This window comes from Lichenostomus cassidix, chromosome 11 (assembly GCF_008360975.1).
Source record: "Lichenostomus cassidix isolate B80296 chromosome 11, HeHo_3.0, whole genome shotgun sequence".
Lineage (NCBI taxonomy): Eukaryota > Metazoa > Chordata > Aves > Passeriformes > Meliphagidae > Lichenostomus > Lichenostomus cassidix.
Window position 1 is genome coordinate 13,793,787 of NC_139492.1, and position 16,842 is coordinate 13,810,628.

The following is a 16,842-nucleotide window of genomic DNA, read 5'->3' on the forward strand; positions in this document are numbered from 1 at the left end:
CAAGTGTCTTAAATCTCATTTAAATATTTTATGATTTTGAATAATAATAAGCTTATTCTCCTGTCTTATTTTTGTTAAAAGTTTGCATTTTGACAAAGAAAATACATATTTAGGAACATGCAAAGAATTTACGAGATTGTAGAAAAAATCAGGAGATCTTGAACTTGAGCTATTGGTGACTTTAATTAATCCCACTTTTAAACTTCTTTTCCCTCATACGCAGTGTTTTATGAAGATTATATTTTTTCTTGCCCTACACCCTCACCTTCCCCTTCCTGAGTCTCACTAAAGCACTGTTTGGGAGGACAGAGGGAAAAATATCTTCCAAGAGATTTACTACTTATATTACTTTTTCTCACTACTTCTAATAAGTATCTGAATCATGATTAGTTGTTGAGGCTGGACCATCAGTCCCTCTGAGATTATCCTTTCCTAGAACCATGTTAAGAGATAAAACTCACTGCTGTCAATTTCAATAACATAATTTTGCATATTACGAGTCTTTGAAAATGTTAATTCTATGCTAATTTTTTTTTATTTCATGCAGACTAGTTTCAGACAAAGTTAATATCTCTGCTCTGGAGGAATATGTCACATTTCATTGCTTTTTGATATAAATTTTTACTGGTTGTGGGAAAAGAGATTTGTAAAGTTATGCCATAAGGTGCTCTTTATATAAGAGAATCTGAAAAGGCAGATCACTCTGTGTGGACATCAATTAATTATACATAATACTAGTTTATGTAATCTGGTTCCAAATACATTATCCACAACCAATTCTGATGCTGTCATTTCTATTCCTAGGAACACTTACTGAGATGGAATAAAGTTGAAATCAGTGCTTTTGTGGAAGTGTAGGACTTTTTAGAATGTACTAACATTTCAAATTAAAATCTCACAGGATATGTTTTTTTTCAAAAATCCAAAGTGCAGAATATGGCTGGCATTAAAATCCAAATAATAGAACAGTTTAGTTTTTGACAAGAGATTAAAAAATGCTTTATGCCAGGTTGAAGAATCAAGGGGATGAAATGCTTGGAAAAGTCCTCACTAGCTTTTATTTTTATTCAGTGATTCAGGGCAGGATACCGAGCACTTGTTGCAGCCTGGCACTTGGGCATTTGATGGTTCTCCAGCACAAGAGCAGCTCGAGAGACACGGGGTGACTTTGCTAAATCAGCTTGTTGGAATGGGGGGCCTTGTCCTCGTAAGTTTGAACTTTGTTGAAGCAGTTACTTTCTTGCCCTAAGAAAAAGTGAATTCTTCCTAGGAGTGGTGGTAGTTCTGCCATTTAGTGCAGAAGGGTAAATCTTTATAACATGATCATTTGGGACTAAATCCTATCCAGAGGACCACTACACATGGTGCTTTTTTTTTTTTTTTTTTAAATCACAAAAGCCTGTTGATTCTCAGGAATTTGCATGTCAGCTGAGGCCATCACCTGAAGACTCTTCATATTTTGGGGACATCTCCAGATTAAAAGGAGACAGTTTAAGCCTGTACATTGCATTTTCTTTTTTCCTTTTTAATTTCTTCCACCTCTTCACTTCATGTGTTCCACAGAAGTAGCAAGTTCTAAGTTGCTTTAGGAATACAGTATTCTTTTTTTGTTTAGTTTTTTTACCCCCATATTTAAACAAACAAGTATTCTTTTCTTCCAATTCCCAAATTACCGCTTTCCCTGGAGAATTTTGTCAGCCATTCAAAATAATGCATGATTTTGAGACTTAATCCTTTCGAGCCATGCTTATTTCTGATCAACAACTTGAGGCAGCAAAGAATCTTTGTGCTGCCTCCTAAACCTGTTGTGTTTGTGTGCTGTGCCAGCTAGAGGAGCAGATATTTGTTAAGGCTTTGTGGGCAGTAAGAGCTGCAGTTCTGTTAAGCCTCAAAGCCAGACCATACAATCTACTTGATTTTCCAGTTGTTGGAGCAAAACCATCCTGCTGTTTTGGCAGTTTATATGCCACCTCTTGAGAGGTGCCTGATAGCTGATACCTAGAAATAAATGTAACAGGTCTGTGCTGAAAGTGCAGCTGGCATTGGTGAAAATAGCTGGGCATTCAGCTTTCAGAAAATGGCATCTTTATACAAGTACACTGATATTATTAAAATTTGTGCCCGAATGTCTCATCTCTCTGGCCCATAGTTACAAGGACACTGAAGTGTGATCTTTTTTAAGGAATGCTCATCGTCTGTAAATTTGGAAATGTTTTGACTTTGAGGAACAGATCTCCCTACTGAAACTATATAAAACACTTTATATATTGTCATGTAATAATTTGCATAAATATCCTTTGCATCTTGCTGTATTTAAGTTTGTGTGGAAAGCTCCAGCCAAAGGTTCTGCTAAAACACTTGGGCTTTCTCTGGGTACAAAATTAACTCATATCATGGCCCTTACTATGGTTTTGCACATTCCTTTATATCTTTAGGAAAACTTCATCTTTCCCATCTCCTGTAAGTATCATACCACAAGTGTTTCTGTGACACCAGAAGAAACCCCCCAGCCACTCTTAAAAAATCAAGCTTTTGTTGCAATTAAAACCTTGAGAAAGAATATAAGAATTCTTCAATTTCGAAGGCAAATATTGAATTACTGTGCTTAAGATTAAAGACACAATCTTTTTGCAAATCAGCATGTTCTTAAATTTTGTACTAGATGCTGATCTGTGATGTATAACTGGAAGTAGGACTACATACATGCTTCTTTTTATTATTTCTGTAAATTAATGATCATACACATTTTTCTATTTTTTCTAAGTTAATTACAGAGATTTTTCTTTTCCCAAACCCTTTTATCTTTAGAGGGATATGATGATTATGCATGATCTTCAGCATAATACAGTGATGACAGACTTATTTTTTTATATATCTAGTAATTTTTATTCAGACCTACTGACTGTAATGGACAATGTGAAATGTGACTGCATAGTAAAAAAGTGATATTTGGTTCTGCCTTGGTAGAGCAACTCTTCTACACCCACTTGGGCACTGTTCTCTAAATGCTTCAAATCATTTTTCTTCAAGGTAATTCATGTGTAGGTTTGCAGGGCTGCATTGCACTTTCACTTGAATTAGATAATTTTTATGTCCATGTTTTCATTTAGAAGTATATTGAATGCACTCATACTGCGGTAAGCATATTGAAATTCCTTAGGTAGATATTTAAAACTATTAGCAGGCTGGTAATCACAAAGACCATTCCTTGATTAAATGGTAACTATAAGTGTTTAGGAGCTGGTAGCAAGTGTTGGACTACAGAGAACAGAGGTATGAAATGTCAGCACGTGTGCAGCTGCCAGTACAGCTCACTCTAGGTGTGTAGCACATTGCCAGGGCTTTTGGGTTTTGATCTTTTCTAAGCACAGGCTACTGATGCTGCCAGACTTCCTGGTGACCAGGTGCAGGCAGGTCTAAGTGACCCTGTTCAGGTAATACCAGGATTATTTGCCTTTTGAAACTGCGTATGAGTTCTGCTTTCCTTAGAAAGAAAGACTCTGTCTGACTCAAGTCTGCTGACTTACATGTGTGAAAAGAGTTGGCCAGGTCCTTCTGAGCCCTGTTTTCCTTCTCTTCTGTCATGGCTCTTATTTTTTAAGTTAATGATCACTTTATTCTAAAAAGCTGTCTACACAGCAAGATAACCACATTCTCTTCTTCTTTGTCCACACTTTTTTCCCCTGCTAAGAGGTCAAGCCCTGCAGAAGAAAAATTGGCACATGAAGTATCCCATTGACCTTTACACCAAACTAAACTCCCTCATACAGTTAATCTGTTATATTGATGGACAGTCATGGTTGCAAGTAGAAGATGCCCATCATTTCTTGTGTTTCCTGGCAGAGAGAATGAATCATATTGCTGGGATAATGAAGCATTTAATGACTTGTGTGTTGATTTATCAGATCGTGCTGGAGAGGCCAGTTTAAGAATATAAAGCCATAAGTCACAGTGTAGCTGCATATGGCCCATCGAGGCTGCTTGGCTCCCTTACCATGAATTGCAGTGTTAATCAAGCCATCATTAGGGTGTGAAAGCAGTAAAGTGCCTCCTTTTCATTCTGGTGTGGCATTTATTCAAAAGAATAATCCATTTTTTTCCCGGTTTTGAAATAGTTTAACATGATAAAATTAGCATTTTTTCCTTTCTAGTAAGGGAGTTTCATTCGGAGCTAAAGATATTAATAGCGGGCACAGGGGTAGGCTGTATAACATAATAATTGATCTGGGAAAGTGGCACTACACTGAGTTGGCTCCTCACTGCAAAACTGGTAATGTTTTGTGCCCTGGCTCCCGTACTTCGGTAAGAAATACATACATTGAAGTAGTAAAAATGATGCCAACGCCCACTATAAGTAAGAAATGACTGCATGGAGTTCCTCACTAAAATGAACCTTTTAATGACTTTTATTTTATAGAGGTATGTATTTTATTTCTTCATTTTAAAAATACTTTTGAGCTGATCTCTGGGAAAAGCTGAGAGAAATGTAGCCTGGAGCAATGCTTTAGCTTACCATCTGTTGCAATGTGGCTCAAACTGCTTTAACCTCTTTCCACAGAGCACAGATCAGTTTCTTGAATTTTTCTAGTTAGCCCACATGTTTCTTTAAGTGTGGCATCTACCTGTGGTGCTAGAATTTCCCATTTGAGACATCATTAGTGTGAACAAATGGAAATATTCCCTGTTTGCTGTTCACACTTTATTGTATTGCCTCTCGCGCATCAGCGTTGCTCTGTTAACCTTGTTTAGCTTGTGAGAACTTGGAGTCTAAGCCTAAGCAAGATTTACCAGTCTTGCTGCTTAACCACATTCTTTCTGTAGAAGTCACTGTTGGATATTCCTGTTTTTACATCATTCCTTGAGCTTAACAATATTTATATCCTATAGAAACCATTTTAAATATTTTGTACTCTCATTCTGAATTCTAAACTTGTTTTACAGCATGGCTCTGGGCCCTAACTTTGTATCAGGTGCATCTTTGGCTAAGAGCAGTCCTTGTTCCATCATCCAGGTGATTCCCAAAATTACTGACAGACCTTGGTGAAAGCTTCCTGGTGTGCTCTGGACAGGTAATAATTAATTACTGTTCTCTGAGTGAGATTGTTCAACCGTTTTGTCTCTTATCATGCAATAGTTTCATCTTCATCTTATTTCCAAGCTTGGTTTGGACTGTCACATGAAATACTATCAAAAAACTTTCTACGGACAAGTTACAGGAAAGCTGATATCTAGGTGCTCTTGTGCACTGTTACAGAGGAAAATTAGGTTGGTTTGTTTTGGAAAAAAAAATCAATGTTGCCTGCTATATAATTGTGTTTCATCAGGAGTTTATTGATTGCAGTGGGGTGTTTTGTTTGTTTCACTGTTGGTACTGATGCTTTTTTTGTTCTGTTTTGGGGTTTTTTTTAGTTTTTGTAGGGCTCAAATTAAGCTGTTTAATGACTTCCCCAAGTTCCTTTTTGGAAGATCAGGTCCTCAGTTCCCATTTTTTTCCCTGTGTTCTGGCACTACTTTTCTTTCTTGGATTCTCAGAGCTTACAACTAGATTTCTTGGCAAATGAAATATTTTAGGATGAAATCCATTTGCCCTAACCAATTTAAAAACATGAAACTAGTCTATGTACTGTAACCTTGTAGGTTCTTACTATCTGACTTTTTTCTCTGAAGGCTTCCATGAAATAAATGCTTCAGCTGAGTTTCTGAAAACATTGATCAGATTCTGTTCAGACTTAGAATGTTTTGTGTCACAGCTGTTTCACTCTGCAAAAAATAGGTTAACTCTTGGCCTTCCTGCAAAACTATGTAGCACTTCTGAATAAACTTGTGCTTGCCAAGGGGAGTAATTCCATGTACTTCCTTTTGTCCTATTGGTAAGCAGAATTGTGCTATGCCATTCAAAGCCCCTCCCATGCCTCCAATCCTGAGGTATTTTCCTGAGTGTTGTCAGCTGGAAGGCTGAATCTTTCTCAGAGTTTTGTCAAATTCTCTCACTGATGTGAGAAGATTATACTTAGGAAGTGATATTACTCATGATCAGACCTCTTTATCTGAAAAGCTAGGAGAGCTGAAGGATCCAAAATGAGGTGCAGGGCTTAAAAAACAAAAAATGGATAAAGTAAGAAGGACTCTGTTAATGATTCTTTTTTTTAATCTAAAAGAGCTTGAGTAGTCATTGCTGAGGTCCAGTTAATTTACTGTCACACATTTGGTATTTCTCAGAAGGTATTTCTGCACTACAGATCACAGTGAACTGGCAGTAAAACAGAGGAAGATCAGAAGGTGGAAACACAGAATATGTTCATGCTTTGGGATTCACAACACTTTGCTAAATATTAGCTTTGATGACTGAAAAATCTTTTTGTGCAGATATAGTACATACATCTCAATTTCAGCAATTCTGTGCATTTGAACTAACTTCTAAATACGCCAGAAAATTATACATGTTCCATAGTACAAAGACTGCAGGATCTATGGTCTGAAGAGTTCCCACAGTTGGATTAAATGATCATGTGTCAGGCCTGAAAATCTGTTACTTTTCTGCCATGCAGTATGTAATTATTTACATGCTTATTAGATTATTACTTTTCTTCCTCTTTCCCAGGATGTACAGTTCTTTCTAGGGCCAGTTTTTACTCCCTTTCCCCCCCTTGTAACATGCTAAAATAGCTGTGAATCAGATAAAACAGCAAGGAGAACCACGCAAAGGGCTGTTGTTAAATAAATGGAAATGACAGAGTAAGAGACAGATTCTTTTTCTGTCCTGGTTTGGGAGCCTCTAAAGATCAGTATAAGTGAACATTTCAGATGCATTAAACACACAGACCTGTGCCTAAGCTGTAGAACAAAATCAGTAGGCAGCAGATGAAAATTATTGTGTTTGTTTCCATAAAAACAACTACTGGCTCTTTCACAGTGTCAGTGATGGTTGTTATTATCTGGCAGGTAAGACTTCTTAAGAAAAGGGGCTTTCAAAGAAATTTTGCAAGAGTGAGACATACTTACTTGAATTTATCTTGGGATGTGATTATGTTGATTATCAGTAATTAGTTCCTGCACCCTGCCAATGTGGTTGACCTATTCCAGCCTGTTCTGCAAATGCTTAAATCTACTCATTTATTCACCAAATGCAGAGAGAGTAATACACAATGCTACCAGATCTATGCAGGGAAATTCCTCAGCTGAATTTTCTTCTTTGGTATTCACACAAATCCTGCACTGTGTAATCTCATGCTTTTTTGAATAACGAATAGTTTGTGTTTTCTTTGGGCTTCATTGATTTAGTTTCCCTGTCCAGCTCTTGAACTGAGAGTTAGAGGATGGCCATAGCTAATTTCCTAACTCAGCAACCTTTTCCCAGGTGTTATGCAGTTATAACCTAAGTGTAATGGTCTCTAGCAAGAGTTTCTTTGAGTAGAAGCTGAAAAATATTTTTTTCAAAATTAGCAAGTGAGAGTAATTCAGAGCAAGCCAAAAATTGTAAGGTTTTTTTTGTGTGAAGTTATTTCATTAATTCTGCTGACTCCCAGTTTTCACTCATCACCAATATATCCTGGATTTTGGGGAAGTAAAGTGAGTTTGTTTAAGGCGTTATACGTAAAGTGAGTTTGTTTAAGGTGAATCTTGGATGTTGTTATCTTTGTCAACATTTCAGTGCATTGTGCTGTATTATTTGCAGCAGACTGGTGTTGTTTGAAAAGTCCACACAATGAATTCTCATTTAACTTCTACTGACAAAGAATGTGGGTTTTGATTATTTTTTTTCTGTGTCTGTGCTAAATTTGTGCTATTTACCAGAACCTCAGAGATGTGCTCTTTGTGCACAAAGGAAAGGAATTTTGTAGACGCCATGGGCCAAGAGCCTAGACTAGAGTATATACATAGAAGATTGCCTTTGGCTACACATTAAAAACAAACAAACAAAGAAAACCAACCCAATAAACAAAAAAACCCCAACAACAACAAAAAAGGAGGAACAACTGCCAGAATGAATTCTGTGAAAGGAAAATTCATTTAAATTTAAACACTGTGCTGCCTTCTAGTTACATGGCTCTCAGAGCTATGACTGTAATGGCAGTTTGAATTGAAGGGATTTTAAATTGAAGGGATAAGTAGCAGTGATGACTGATATTTTCCAGGAGGAGAATTGAAACTGATACTCATTTTTCCTAAGTTTCAGTAAGCTCCTGGATTTCCCATTCAATATGCAAAAGCAAACAATGCGTAGCAGTGCTCAGAGTTGCTATTTACTGCCCAGTGTATGCACGTTGTAGCCTGTTTTATGTTTACCTGATAAAAGCTGTGAATATTTCATTCTATTAAAGGGGCAATATGGCACTTTCCCCCAAAATTCTATTTCTTTTCAGCTGCTTTCGATGCAGAGAACATACTGGTGAGAATACAAATGGACTCAGCACCAGTGCCTGCTTGCACAGTAGCACAAGGCAAGAGCATATGCGTGTTTTTCTGTTCCTCGCTCACTGTAAATAGTGTACAAAGAACATAATCCATCAGATATGGTTGCTGATTACTGTTCAGCCTGCTTGGCACAACCACACTGCACTAGATTTCTTGTCTGAGGGCAGATTAAAGGTATTAATAACAACCTGATTGCAGAGGATTTGTAGCAAGCAGCTTTGAAATCAGATGATATAAAGGGTACTGCCTATGACAAACTGTAGATGTGCTGTGAATCCCAACATACAGCTCATAAAAAAGCTGTTGAAATTCTAAAGTGGGCAGACTCCCACACAGACAAGAGCTTGCAGCATCCAATCAGTTTAAGAGGTAATGCACAAATATATTATTCTCCAGGTTGAAAGGCTTGGTCTATTACAAACAGTAAGGGTTTTCAGATGCAGTGTTTTACAAGGTTTCAGTGATGAAATGGCTCATTTTAATCTTAACCAGGGAACTGCCAGCCTTTATAACAACACAGTATTCCTAAAAAGTGCTCAACAGTCTAATGAGAACAGCTCCTATTAGAGCAGTGCTGATGTCATGTTCCAAGGAATATTCATAATGTCTTGATTTATAAAGCCGTGGTAGTTTTGATTGGCTCAAAACATCAGTAAAGTATATTTTAACATCTGATATTTGGACTCAAATTTTTGAAGGTGAATTGATAAGTGAGACTCCCTTGCCTCTCTTCATTCTATGAATGCATCTGAAAGTTTAACCTGCAGCTGTAGCAGGTTAAACATTTTGAGGATTAAGAGGTTATGGACAATCTCTGGTATGGGCTAAAACGTATTTGGGAACATGTCAGCTGTTTGAAATAAATGTGACACACAAACAATGACAACCAGTTTGATGTGAGGACTCTAATGTAAGATGTGCAACTTTGAGACATTTCATTTCAGTGGGGTACCTCAGAAATTAAAATACTTTGGGGGAGGTGTTAGATCAAATTTAGTATTTCAATCTTAGGTCAAAATCTTAGCCCTTTTAGCCTTATTTTGTGCACATTGCTTTAATAAATGAAAATTCAGAAGTATCCTTGAAGATACTTGTTTTAACTGCTATGAGTACAAGGAGAACAGCGTGTTATTTAGCTGAACCTTGTTTTTGTGCAGCTTTTTGTGCTCCTTTTTTTTTCAGGTCCTGAAAATACATTGCTTCTGTCAGTGCTGGGATACATGCTGTGCATAGATCCTGTGTGTTTTCTGGCTTTTTTCCCTTTTTTCTGCCCTGCTGTCTCAGTTCATCTCAGAATGACAGAGCACACAATTCACTAAAGCAGCATGATTGTTTGAAAAGAGCATGTTTAAAAAGGGAGTAGCAGTCCTGTGAAACTCAGTGACAAAAAGTTCTATTCAATGGGATAACCTTAAGGAGTAATTTTTGTGTCAAATTTTAGGAATAGATGCCATTATTCTACCAAGGGTTTATTCCTTCTGATGTTTAATTTTTCAAGACGCATCCAAGATGTCAAATTTTCTCTAGACCAAATTGGACTTGTGCATATGGAGTAAATACTCATTATTTAAGTGACATATTGCGTGTCAGATAATTTTTGCTCATTAATATTATATATTTGGGAGTCCTCACAACCCCCCAAAACAAAGCATCAGAAAATCCCCTCTACATGTTATTTGTTCATGGACACCATAATTAGGTTGTTGAAAGCTGAGACATCAGTGGTACAGATTTCTGATCAGAAATCCTCACGGGAAGTCAGCCCTCCTGTAACATGTGGGTGATGAAAGAATATTGGCTCACATGTAAGGCTAGCCTTGGCCCCTTGTGAATTAAATGGAAATCAATTGTCAATGATTGCAGAAAGTATCCTGGTTATGGATCATTGAACAGTCTCTAATTAATTTAAGAGACTGGCAGACTCTGGATTGTAGAACTGCCTCTCAGCTGGCAGCAGAGAGTAAATGCAGTTTGGAAGTTTAGAACAGCTTTAGGTGTTTAAGCGATACCTGTGATTTTTTTGTCTACTCTGTCTTTGGTCTGCAAAAATTTCAAACTGTTTTGAATTTCAAACTATTTCTGGCTGTAAACGCTGTGCAAGTGCAGCTAAGAAGATGCAGAATGGGTTACTCTACCCTTAGTTCCAAGCAAGATTGCCAGTATTAAATTTAATACTTTGCTGTAATTCAAATGAAAGAATAGCCCCAAAATATACTTTGCTGTTTATGAATTAGAGCATGTGCTGGGAAGGAGTGATTGCATTCCATCAAATGTTAGTTAGATGTGTCAGGCCTGAAAACAAATTAACAAGTGTCATTGTCATTGGCCCTGTGAACAAATAAGATCCCGAGTACTGTTTGAAATGCATAGTGAAATATTGGCTATGTGAATGCTTCAAAAGTCAAATATTTCAAATCCAATAAAATTAGAGATTAAAAAAAAAGCATAAATTGTTTATGTACCTTTTAAATACAGTTGATGGGTGAACAGGGAATATAACTTTCTTGTAATTCAATTCTTTAAACACCTGTTCCTTGAAAATGATCAACTATATGTAGACTAAGGTGAAGCCAGTAAATGTTTTTAGCTTTTCCAGATATCTAAAGATTTTTATGTCCTCTGAAACATTAACATCACACTGGATAAATGGGCTAGGTGTTCCTTTTTTGTTAAGGAAAAGCTACATCACTACAAGGGACAAAAAAATGGTGAAAATGTGCCAATCCCCATTTTCAGTACGTTAAAGTGCTGTTGATGCCTCAACACAAATACTGGTACAAAATGAAATGCATGTGGAAATATGTTATTCAGCAGGGTAGTGTGATGTGGTAATTGAGCTGTTCTTGGTGAATGTGAATTAGCAGTGGCTGAATGTGTCATTGTGTATACTAGTAAGCAAATAAGTTCCTTTTTCATAATTGGTTTGCTTCTGCCCTTGAAAATATGTGAGCCTTAAGGACTGAAAACTAACGACAGAAAGAGGTATGAATACCCAGGGAGCTAAGGGTAACATAGCAGCCTGATGTAAAAATTTAATGAGCTTTCTTTTGACACTGTGATTTGTTTTAGCAAATTTTTCTAGTGAGCAAGGCCAGAAGCCATATGTAAATGAGCTTTTCTTGAGATTGTGCTTGCCAGACAGCTGCGGGGAGTGTTAGGGTGATGAAATGATGCTGCACATAATGGGGTTAATGAAGATTACAAGTTACTTCCTTCAGGGAAGTGTTCTCTATTCATTTTTTTCTTTTGTTTTAAGCAAGCTTATCCTGAAAGTCAGAAGTTTAAGTGTTTAAAATGTTGTGAAATCTAAGTGGAGTTTGAGGCAATGTACCACAAATTGCAGGTGGGTAATTGGTTCTTATGATCTCATGTGAGTGGTTCTACTTCTCTGTGTGTGGAGTTTTCAGGTCAGAAACTTTAACTTCAGAAAAGCTATTGGGCTTCTCTCTAAGCCTGTGCATACCTTTGCAATACTTAAAATACAATATTTAGAAAAGAGAGCTCCGAAAATTGGTGAGCTTTACTTAGACATGGAAAGAATTCTGCAAATACAGTGATTTGAGTATTTAGATTAATAAACAGCTGTAGAAAAAAAATTAAACCCAAAAAACTTCTGATATGTTTATTTACTCAGAAAAGGAATAGACAGACTTAGAAAAGCTTGTTTTAGTCTAAAGGTAAGTTGCCAGAAGCTAGTACACTTCATGTACTTCCTATCACAGAAGACTTAAAAAGACCTCATGAAAATGAAATTTTCTAGATACTTCTGTTATGTAGTAAAGTTAGATTTTGAGAAGAATCAAAGGCAGAAATCTTCAATGCTTTATAGAAATTTTTAAGGAAAACCTGGAGGCAGTGGCATATGTGTTTTTGCCATTGTGAGAGAATTGTGCCCTGTATTTTCAGTTTTCCAAGTGCTTGAGTCCAGATAACTTCTAATTTTATTTCACGTATCAGGGAAAGGGAAGAACTGCTTGGTTATTTTGTAGAAAAATCTATCCCTGTCTGTTATTGTCAAGTCCAGTGCTCCACTGGCTTCACAGATAGACTACAAAGAACTCTTCCTGTTTTCCTTTTCAGTTGTATTAAATCACTTTGCTATAAAATTACCTTTAGTCCTACCTTTCCCTGTCTGATTATCTGCTTGATAAATAAACATATTTGAAGATGGCTATCAAGTGCTAATGGTGATCTTGTCTGCCCTCAGTTAAAGAAGAAAGGTTAGAACAACACTTGGAATAATCACTTTTCCTCTAAGTTAACAAAAGCAGATGCTCCAAAGAGGAAGCTTCTCCTACCAACATCTTTGAGGCTTTTGTTGACTTGGGGGTTTTGTGCCTCATGTCTTGCAGTATTTGAAAGGATGTTGCCCAGGGAGCATGGTTATTTTTAAATGTTGTTTATAGATATTTTTATTGTGTGGAAAAGATTGCACTGAAATGTCCACTTAAAGCAAATCAAATATGACTACTTATGTTTGTCTATTTCAGCTTGTTTTAATGTTCTTAAATTATTTTCTAAGGCATTTCTTAAAACTTCCTTAGTCCTATGCTCATGTACATGGTTTTGGGAAACAGATGACATAGGCGGTAGTACTTAACAAGCTGAAGTAGAACCAGGATGAAGAGAGAAAGTGTTTTAGTTTTAAATGAAGCACAGTCTGTGAAATAACTTGCCACAGTGACAGCATAGACAAACACATGCTTTGTAGTCAGTGGCCTAACAACTAGAGCAGTTAGCAATGCCCGAGTGAAGCAAGAGAATTACTTGACTCAACCTGTGTTGTTCAAGACAGAGAATACTTCTAATCATTCCTGACAGAGACTAGCAAAATGGTTTACTTCTAAAACAAAGACATATTCTGAGGCACTCAGTGCATAATCTTGCAGGCTGTATCACAGAAGAGAGGGGGAAAACTTCAAGTGTATCAACTGTGACTCTCAGCTGTTGCCCAAAGAGTGTTAACTGAAAGGGTACATTCCCCTCTGGATGAAGCCCTGAGTTCAAGTCTCAGATACAATTAAAAGAGAAGTAGGAGGTGAATAACCAATTAATTCCAAGAGCAAAGTAAGAAATATAGTTTACCTCTTAGTATATTTGTACAAAGATGATATATTTTGTATTACAAAATGTAAAAATTTAGTCCCAAGAGGTCTTCTGCTTTATCAAATTGGAATTTATTGCTGTCTTCTAGTTTGACAGAACATAATAATGTTTTATTGTATGTACTTGTAATCCTTTGATTGAAAGAAACCTTTACTCCAAACTCATAGTTTTTGATGTCATGTGAAGATGATTTTGGTTAGAGTACATTAGTATTTTGTGCTGTTGGTTTTCTATTGTTTTCCTTTTGCAATGAAGGTTGTTTTGTGATAAGTACTCTTGATGGTTGCCAAGATTTGAGACGGGTGTTCAAACAGGGACCTAAGACTTTTTTGTAGACAGACAGAATAATAGATACAATCCCATATTTTTATCTAATCCAGCTGTCTTGTTGATATGAGTGAACTTGGAAGAAATTCCATGACAGTATTAGTTTCTGTGGTGTAAAGAACATGCATGAAATTTCATCATCACATTTTCTTAACTTTTTAATACTTTTATAAAAACCATAGAGTATGACCTACTCAGAGGAGCAGAGAATATTACCTAACAGCATTACCTCATCTTCCACAAAGGTTTAGTGCATTTAATATTGCATTTGCCAAAAAATAATATCACACACAAACCCTCTAATTACTGTGTGGACCAGCTCTGTATTTTTTGATAAATTTGATGTGCTTATGAAAAATTTCTATCTTTGTGTGGAAAAGATTAATGGTTTTTATATATGAGAAACTGAGGGATGTGGATGTGCTGCTGTGCACTGTTTAGAGAAAATATAGTCATATAGAAAAGCTGGTGCAGACAGAATTTGAAACTTTAATAACAGCCTTGTGCCTTGGTGACTGTATTATCATTTCTCTGACTTTACTGTGGGGAAAATTTACTTAACTGCCTCTACTATTCCTGTCTTGCACTCTATTTCTTGATATAATTTTTGACAGTTGTACATAGTTTAATGTAGTCCCCTTCACGCTTAAGCAGTCTGTACTATCATAGAAGTGATGCCATCAGTAAATACTAAGTTTTCATGTAGATAATCTGTTTCTGCACTTTGCAAAAGTGAGACAGGTAGTTTTGCTATGAGTCAAGAGAAATCTGATAAGGTGCTGGAGATGCTATATGCCCTGTTGTCGCTGTTGAGCCGCTAGCAGAGAAAAAGACCTAGATTCTCAGCGTGGCAAGAAAAAAGAGAGCTTTATTATTTTGATTCCAACTTATATAGACTTTTCAGAGGTCACCCAGATTGGTCAAGCAGAAACCTCCCCCTAGGCCTGATTGGCCAGGCCTGAACTGTCCAAATCTCGAGACACTGTTTTTAATAACATCCAAACTTTATCTTTGTTTATAAAACACAGGAGAAGAATTCTCATGGGAAAGACCTGTGCTAGCCACACCCTGTGGGACTGCTTTCTGGTCCTGTGCTTTGTGACTAGCAAGAGTTGAATGTCAATAAACTTTGCACTGTAAGACACTTCCCCACCTTTCCTGTAGAGTGGAAGTTACACTCTGTTTCTAATAGTTGATTCCAGAAACTAGAAAGATTTAATGTTAACTATTGTGTATTGTACAGAAATTTTTAATTCAGGCTGTAGACTGTGTAATGGTAAGGAACAAAACCAGAGATTCTTCTTTGATATATAAAAGGAAGAGATTATAAATATTATTATATGTAGTTCAATTTAAAGTGACATTATAAATATAATACATATATTTAATTTTGTTTTTAATTCTCTTAACCGTTCACCCTGTATTTCCAAAAAAAACGCTTTTCATTTAGGTTACCATTTAAAAATTACAATATTCTGTAGAATACATCTAGGAAATGACCTTTCTTCACTTGAAATGCTCTAAAATTAACTTTTCATAGACTGTAAGAGGCACTCCAGAGACAGGTTCTTTAATGTACTGGTTATTGCTTTCAAAGTACTCTTAATTGCCTAAATTAATAATGACTCTTTTTTTTTTCTTTGGTTCTTATAAGGGACAAATGAATTTGAATCACTCTCTAAAGAATTGAATCACTGGCCATCTTCTGATTACTTTTTACATTCATTATTAAATTTAAAGAAGAAAAAAATAAGAACAGCAAGGTCAACTTCAGAGTGTTTTCTGTTTGTGAGAAAAGCAAAGCAAAGTGATACAAACTCCATTTAACCATTCTTAGGAAAGAACAGAAACTGCAAAGCCAGGGGAACTTACATTAGCACTGAATGGCACGTGTCTGCAAAGGCAGTGTGGTAGCTTCTGACTTGTTTAATGATAATTTTTTTTTTATTCCCCTTAAAATATTGGTGTAATAGCACTGTTGTAAAAACAGAGGCCAATACAAAGAGATTTCTGACCTGATCTGGAAATTAGAGGAAAGGGGTAAGCCTGTTTTGTGAGACCTGTTTATATTTTTTAGAAATGTTAAAGTACAGCAGATGTAAAATCTTCCCTAGCTTATTTTTTCCTAGCTGTAAGCTTTATTCATTAATGTGAAAATCTGCATTATGGGATGTACATGGGTTTTCTGTACTCCATCTGGCAGCTCAGAAGAGAGACAGAAAATTAGTTTGGAACTTTATTAATCACTTGGGAATCAGCTGAGTATGTAATTAGCCCAGAACAGCTTTTTAAAATGTTGCCTATAAGGTATGGTAAATCAATTCCAGCTCAATAAATCAGGCTTGTTTGCAAACTTGAACTTCCAAAAGTAGTCCATTCAGAATGCTGACATACCAGCAATTTGATCAAAAGCTCTTTACTGCTGGGTGTCAGGGACTTTGGTCCTTAGTGGCAGCACTCAATAAAAAGGGAAGTGTGGGAAATGAAAAGATGGAGAAATTGCAGTTTGGAATCCTCGAGTGCTGTCTGTGCAGAAAGGGGCTGTGCATTCAGGCTGGTGATGGAGCATGGATGGGCCTTTTCAGACAGTACCTGCTCATGATAGAAAAAGTATGAAAAGATCTCCTGTCCTGTTTTAGTTATGGCTATGGGAGTAATAACAGTGAACCAAATGGAGTAGGAGGAAGCCAAGTAAATAATTATGGTAGTTTCATGTAATGGTTTCTTTAAGAGGTTTTTTCCTGCTACTGTATTATAGCTGCTGCTTTAATATTAATGTTAAATACTATTCTTAAACAAACCAGATGTATCCTTTAATTATTAATTCAAGGAAAATTAACTAAGGTAGGAAGACTGAGTAGAATCTGGTGGCCTGTTTCTGTTCTTAAAATTTCCGGTGGAAAGAAGTTTAAAATTAATCTAAGTTTCATTTTTGTTTGTTTTGGCTTTTTTTTTTAAATATAAATGTGTAGTTTACTGTGAAAGTGATGGCTT

General features: G+C 36.4%; 1 long non-coding RNA gene across 1 annotated transcript in view; it reads left to right on the forward strand.

Moving 5' to 3' along the window:
- Window positions 1-1,067: 1,067 nt before the first annotated feature.
- LOC146432349 (uncharacterized) overlaps window positions 1,068-16,842 on the forward strand; it is a 76,733-nt gene continuing 60,958 nt past the window's right edge. The window contains exon 1 of the long non-coding RNA XR_014854420.1: window positions 1,068-1,207. This is a non-coding gene — a long non-coding RNA (uncharacterized LOC146432349). The remainder of the gene's footprint in view (window positions 1,208-16,842) is intronic.